The sequence below is a fragment of the Athene noctua genome, chromosome 20 (assembly GCF_965140245.1).
Source record: "Athene noctua chromosome 20, bAthNoc1.hap1.1, whole genome shotgun sequence".
In the NCBI taxonomy this organism is placed as follows: Eukaryota; Metazoa; Chordata; class Aves; order Strigiformes; family Strigidae; genus Athene; species Athene noctua.
The window spans coordinates 11,886,243-11,892,856 of NC_134056.1; the positions used below are offsets into that span (position 1 = coordinate 11,886,243).

The 6,614-nt window shown below is 43.6% G+C and overlaps 1 non-coding gene across 1 annotated transcript; it reads right to left on the minus strand.

Moving 5' to 3' along the window:
• Positions 1-6,208: 6,208 nt before the first annotated feature.
• On the minus strand, positions 6,209-6,281 carry TRNAT-AGU (transfer RNA threonine (anticodon AGU)). Its single transcript has one exon. It is a non-coding gene; the product is annotated as a tRNA-Thr (tRNA).
• Positions 6,282-6,614: the final 333 nt, after the last annotated feature.

The window sequence follows — 6,614 nt, forward strand, 5'->3', positions numbered from 1 at the left end:
GGCCAAAATAACTGGCAACTTTCTTTGAGCGGAAACATCTGATTTCATCCTCCTGTTGGGTTCCACCTGGAGCTTGGCCAGTACTCCAGGGGGAAAACCAAGGGAGTTTCTAAATAAGGTTAAACACTTGAGCTCTTAATTCTTAATATTACTAAACAAAGAAGGTGGAATACATACATTCTTACAGCATCTTATTATTAACTATATTTTATCTAAACTACATTTTGCACAAGTGACTAGTAAGCCTAGATATTTCATAGAGGAGTTACAATTACTGTTAGCATTTTCTCCCAAAAGAATTGGCAACTGTAGTGTAGCTTGTCCTGTTGAAGTAGCAAACATTACTCAGACATTCTGCTTAAAAGATCAGTCGAAGAGACCGCAAACTGTCGGCACAGGGGCACTCACAGCACCCACAGCTGGATCCTGAGTGCTGGCTGCCTCTCACCCTCAGCTGTGGTTGCACACACCTTGCTGGTGACCATTGGAGACTGAGACCTGTGGAGACACAAGCATAACCTCTTCCCCAGGTTATTAAAGAAAATGGTCCTTCCCAGTTACCCCTTTCTAGGTTTTTGTTAACACTTGAGCTTTGCTCTGGACTTCTTGTTGATCTGGTATCTATGATGAAAAATGACACAATACTGGTGACACCTGTAACACAGGGGATATGTTTAAAAGGTTTGAAGAGATGGAGTCTGTCTGGTATTCAGGGCAAGTTGCAGTGATGTTTTTAGCTGGATACCTTGATAAAGAAAACTGTTTTTGTATTGCTCTGACATTCTGGTGGAAGAAATGCATGCGTTTTACAGCAGAGCAAATGGTTGACCTGGAGCCAAGCTCTCTCCCCCCTTTTGTTTTTGCAAAAGCGCTTTCAAGGTCTGGTGCGCTCTTTCTACGATGGTTTGTCCTGTGGGGAAATGCAGTGTACTTGCGATGCTTATTAGCTATATGGTGAAGATCTTGTTTTGCTTTTTCTGTAAGTACTTTGGGTGATGTCAGTGAAGGATCTTTTCACAAAATATCAAATAAGCTATGCAGATCATCATGAGTTAGGCCCACGACGGCTGTATCTAATTTATGGTTCCTAACAGTGTCTGTAAATCTTTTAAAGTCTTAATAACAGTTTTAAGTTGTTGCAGGACAATACACACAGGTGATTCGGTTCACAAGGTGAGTGTCAGGGTGGGTTTCAGGGTGGGTTGTGCTACAGTGGTGATTAAGACAAATTTGATCCAATTTGAGTTCTTCATTGGCTCATACAGTTATGACCCCAAAATGCAATAGGGGTTTTCCAATATAAATGGATGAGTATTTGCTACCCAATTTTCTGGGCCTCTTACATGAATGAGATCCTTGCTTTAAATTGTTACAGCATGACATCAACCCTGAAAAGCATTTGAGGTACCAGGGCTAACAACCAATCTGCTCACAGATATTATGGTCACATCTGCACCAGTATCTAAAATGCACGTCAGCTCGACAGATTTTTTTAGCTTTAATGAGAGTACATTTTACCAGAAGTTAACCTTGTGTTACTGTTTTAGTCCAAAAATATTTAAGGGGTACCTGCTGATCCAAATCCTGAGTAATTGCAGCTTCTTTAACAAGCTGAACAATTTTTTACTTTTTTTTTTTTTTGTTACTGAACATAGGGGTACAGACCATAATTTTGATTTTTCTCTTCATAATCAGCATCTACGACCCCTGGTAAAACAAACAACCCCTGTAAGGTTGCAGATGACCTTTTGACAATATTTTCATTAGGCAGATGGTACAGAGGTGCACTCTCCCCGCAGAGTATGCACCTAAATTCAAAACAACAATCAACACAGAATTACTGCCTCCCGTTAGAGGAGGTATTTTACCTGTAACAGTTAGAACACTGAGCCCAAACAAACCGCAGAGCCGATGACCCAGCGGGCGGGCACTAGGACCCTGCAGTTCCTGGCCGGCCGCTTCCCTGGCCGGAAAACTCCGCAGCTGCAGTGGGCCGCGTCTCACACACACACACACGCACACACAGAGGAGCTCCTGACACTCATCATTCACAACATAAAATGACAAATATTACAAATACGAAGATTCCATTAAGAACATCTAAAGCCTGTGCTGCATAACCCTGCCGCTTTTGGCGGGGGGGGGGTGCCGAGCGCGCAGTGCCGGGCTCAGCCGCAGGCGGCCGCTCCGCGGGGGGGTCGGGGAGGCACCGGGCCGCCGCCGCCAGCTCCGAACGCCGAGCCCAGAGATCCACACGCTCGTTGTTTCAGATAGAATACTGTCCCGGCGTGAATGCCGGTTTTTCTTCTTAAAAGTGTTAGCCAATTTCTAGGGGGCCAATCGATATCCCTGAGCCATCGCCTCCAGTACAGCTGTTGTAACTGAGTTTTTGCAGCCCGTTCTTATTAATGCTTAAATCTTTAATAACAGAAAAATGCCGTTCTTCCCAACGTGGCTGATGACTCGGCTCATAGCTTACACGAGTAAGAATTTTTCTTGCCGTGTCCATATTCCCTTGCACCAAAGTTATTTCACCTCACTTTTACGTTTTTTTTCGCCTCACTTTTATCTACAGATCATCCCCAATTAAGGGAGGATACAGACCAGACAGTTCAGATTCTTTTTCAGGATTTACAGCATCAGAGTCTAAAAGATTATCACACCATTCTGCTTCTTCAAACAATAAATTTGGCTCTTTAAAGTGTCCCTTAGCCTTGCCCAGACCAATCAGCGCGGCTAAGTTTTTTATCGGACTTACTCCCCGCTTTTCTAAAAAGCAAAAAGCTTGAGGGCTACCTCTTGTTCCATTGTCCTGCCCGGGCAGACTTGTTTTGATTCCTTTTCCTGTATCGTAGCTTGACGACCTTCAGCAGTATCCGATCAGTAGCTAACGACCAGTGCTGGCTTTTCCTAGGTTTCCCCAAATTCAGCCTTCATTATGGCCTTTCCTGGATATACCACTTCGGCCTATTCCTCAGTAGCCCTCTCGGTCCGCAATATCTCCTGAAGCAATATTGTGGATCCGCTGCTCCAATGTCAGACTTACAAATCCCGGCGCTTCAGGAGACGGCACACATCTCCTGCACCAGGCAGTGACCTTCTCGCCTTCCTGCTCCGAAAATCCGTTCCGTCGCTTCCCGGGTTCCGTTCGGTGGAAAAGCAGGGTTCGGGTAACCCTGTTCGGTGCGCCACTTGCGACGGGCGGAGGAAGCAAGCAGCCAATTCAATGTGAATGATAGAGCAAGCTTCAACTTTATTGACAGAAATCACCCCTTATCTAAGCACTCTACAATAATCATGCATACTACTCACAAATCTATTGGATACATGTAAAAGGCTGCATTATAATATCCCAGCCCCCTGTGGCATCTCAGACATGTCACAACATCTTCCCTCTTCTGGCCTGCCTCCTTTCCCAAGGTTGTTTTTTACCATCAAGGCCATTGTGTACCTCAGTTTCTCTCTTTGTTAACATAACAGTCTGTTGTTTGGCATAACTGTACCCTGGGTTTTTTTCCTTTGTTTACCTCAGATGGCTGCAATCAGCTTCTGCAGAGACCCATGGCCTTGCTCTCTGCAAGCCGTTCTCCAACATCAGGATATGGATGGAAAAGCCTTTGCCCTCTCTGCCCCTCCTGGCAAGCTCTATCTTTGAAACGCCCCATTTTCAGCAGAGCAGGAAACGATGGAAGATTGATACCAAGGGGTTTAGCTCGGACAAGGTCCACGGTCCGCTGTTTAAAGAGATTTTGGTAGCCGGCCCATGTTTAGCAAGTAGCATCAGCATGTTTGATGTTACGCGCTGCAGCAGGGTTACTGGGGAGAGGAGTTTTTACCTTAATTATTAAGTACCACGTAGATTAAGAATTCAGCCAAATGCACTGTTACAACCTGGACTGGGAGCCCAGGGAGTCATAAAGGTTTTTTGATCCCCTCCTGTTAAATTAAGGTGAAACACCAAAGGAGCCGTTAAAATGCTTGACTTGTGGGAGAAACAAGCTTGGGAAAGGACCATAAGTGATGCAGCCTCTCATTGATAAATCTGTAAGAAAGAAAAACAAAGAAAAACAAAGAAAAACAAAGAAAAACAAAGAAAAACGAAAGGAAAGGAGAGGAGAGGAGAGGAGAGGAGAGGAGAGGAGAGGAGAGGAGAGGAGAGGAGAGGAGAGGAGAAGGAAAGGAAAGGAAAAGAGAAAAGAAAAGAAAAGAAAAGAAAAGAAAAGAAAAGAAAAGAAAAGAAAAGAAAAGAAAAGAAAAGAAAAGAAAAGAAAAGAAAAGAAAAGAAAAGAAAAAGAAAAGAGAAAGGAAGGGAGAGAGACTTAAAGAATCTGGATCACCACCCCAGGTCCGTAAGCTGGGGTGGTGGGTGCACACCCAGCAAAGTTTGCTGTTGCATTTTAAGATCATCTTATTGGCCGGTTTGCATACAAGACCAAGACAGGTAGACATTCCACAAACTCATTTGCATGAGAGACGAGGAAAAGGTGGAGCATGGGTTCCACGTGTGCTCTGAGGGGGAATGGGGTGCGTTAACCCTTTTATCTTACTGAGTCAGTGGTCACGATCTCCCCGTACCACCTTTACCTTTTCCTTCAGTTTTTGCTTCTGGGGCAATTATCCACCTGTCTGGTGCTGGGTGATTTTCTCTCTTATCAATCTTTTAGCTCTTCTTCAAGGCTATAGTAATAAAATAAAGTGTAGGTATTAAGTTGAACATGTGGTTTTACTCAGTCTACGTCTCCTCCCTTTGAGGCTTTTCTAGGGAATTTGACCATACAACTGCAATGGAGGGGAGCTCTGCACCCTTTGATACATTCTGCACTACCCTAGGTGGATAATTGATTCCTTAGACTGACCACAAAGGTCACAATTTGTCCTTGAGGCTTTCTGTGTTAATGCTTGAGACATTAACTCATTCAGTTCCTCACACATATGCTGAACATTTGTCATTTTTGCATAAAGTTGAAAGACAGTTTTTCAACAGTGGATCATATTCACCACTACCAGGCTCAGCTGAGCTGAAACCGTGATTCTGATTGCAAAATTGACCTTGAACTACAAAGATGTTTTTGGATATTGATCAGTAGTGTCATATGAAAGCAAAATAAAGAGAAGATGGAATGAGGGATGGGATAAATAGACATACAGCCACAAAGGTCTAGAAACAAATTCACATTTAGTAAAACACATCTGTCCATTCTCTAGTAACTTCGGTTACAATACCAATAACTTGTGCAGGTTGTTAGATTGCAGATTTATGGAAACCCTTCTGACTTTAGCCTTACTTACAGAGGAAAAAAAGGAAATTCCTGCGGGTCACTTCTCATGTGGAGAAAACACATCAACTCATCAAAGCTGTAATGTACTTGCAGTTTTGGGAAAACAGACTTGTAAGGAAACAGGCTGAAGAGAGGTGACAAAAGTGCCATGAACTTCCCAGCATCCAGTGTCCACCTTCACAAGAGAAAAATATTTTGGACTTTTGAGCTTTCTTTCCCTTGAATGGAAAGGACTCTTTTCAAAAGCAGAAATGTCCTGCATGGCTGGTTTAGATTGTTTTGATGGAAAAAAATAGGAAGTCTATTGGAAAATGAGAAAAAAAAAAAAAAGGAAATGTGCAAAGGCAGAGTATGAAATCTCATAAATCTGGATTGCTATTCAATGACCTCTTTTTTCTTAAAAATGACAACTTTTCATGGCACTCATGCCACACACCACTCCCTACCCCCCCCACCCCTGCAGAACTCTGAAGAAGACCTCTGTTACTGTCCCTCCACAAACTGTATGTATGAGTTTTTCAGCCAGCTCTGTAGTTACTGAGCTCTGGAGACATATGTTTGATTGTCCCGCTGAAGTATGACGAGATGAACCAGATGTGCTGTAAATATCTAGCAGCCATTTCAGATTGGTTCATCACTGAGCTTCACGATGTCTGTGGGGTTCAGCAGGCTTCAAGTCCCATTATTCGTTATTTCTTGTCCCCAGTTGCCAAACTTTCAAAACGTGTGGAGGTATTCTTTTGAGGGTTTAGCTCTGACTGTTGTTATTTTTCTCTGCTTCTTCTGGCCTATTGCTTGGTATAAATGTTATCTGATGTTTGGATTTCACTTAGGCTGTGGTGGATGCTCCAAAAAGTGATGCCAGCAATGTAATGAGAAAAACCAAAATAAAGACATAAGTCTACCCTCAGGAGAGGTACAGAGCCCCCAGGCTCCAGTGAGATTTGAACTCACGACCCCTGGTTTACTAGACCAGTGCTCTAACCCCTGAGCTATGGAGCCTCTAAATGTTAGTTGCTCTTTACTTTAAAAATATTTCATATATTTGTGCTGCTCAAAGGCTTCTCTATTCTCTTTCTAAATGCCACTAGGACAGACATCAGATTCACAAAACCAGCAACACACCAGGTCAACCCAAACCTCCATTTCCCTCTCCTTCAGCTCACCCCTCAAGGACCCCAAGAGAGATAAACGGCTCCCTGTTGCCCAGCCAGGTAGCCCGGGAAGTTCACAAAGCAGCAGCAATGCTATTTTGCCTCTTCATGGCTGTCGCATGAACGCTTGAGTGGAAATGGGTATGTCACGCTTCTTTCTTGCTTCCCTTCTCTTACTTCT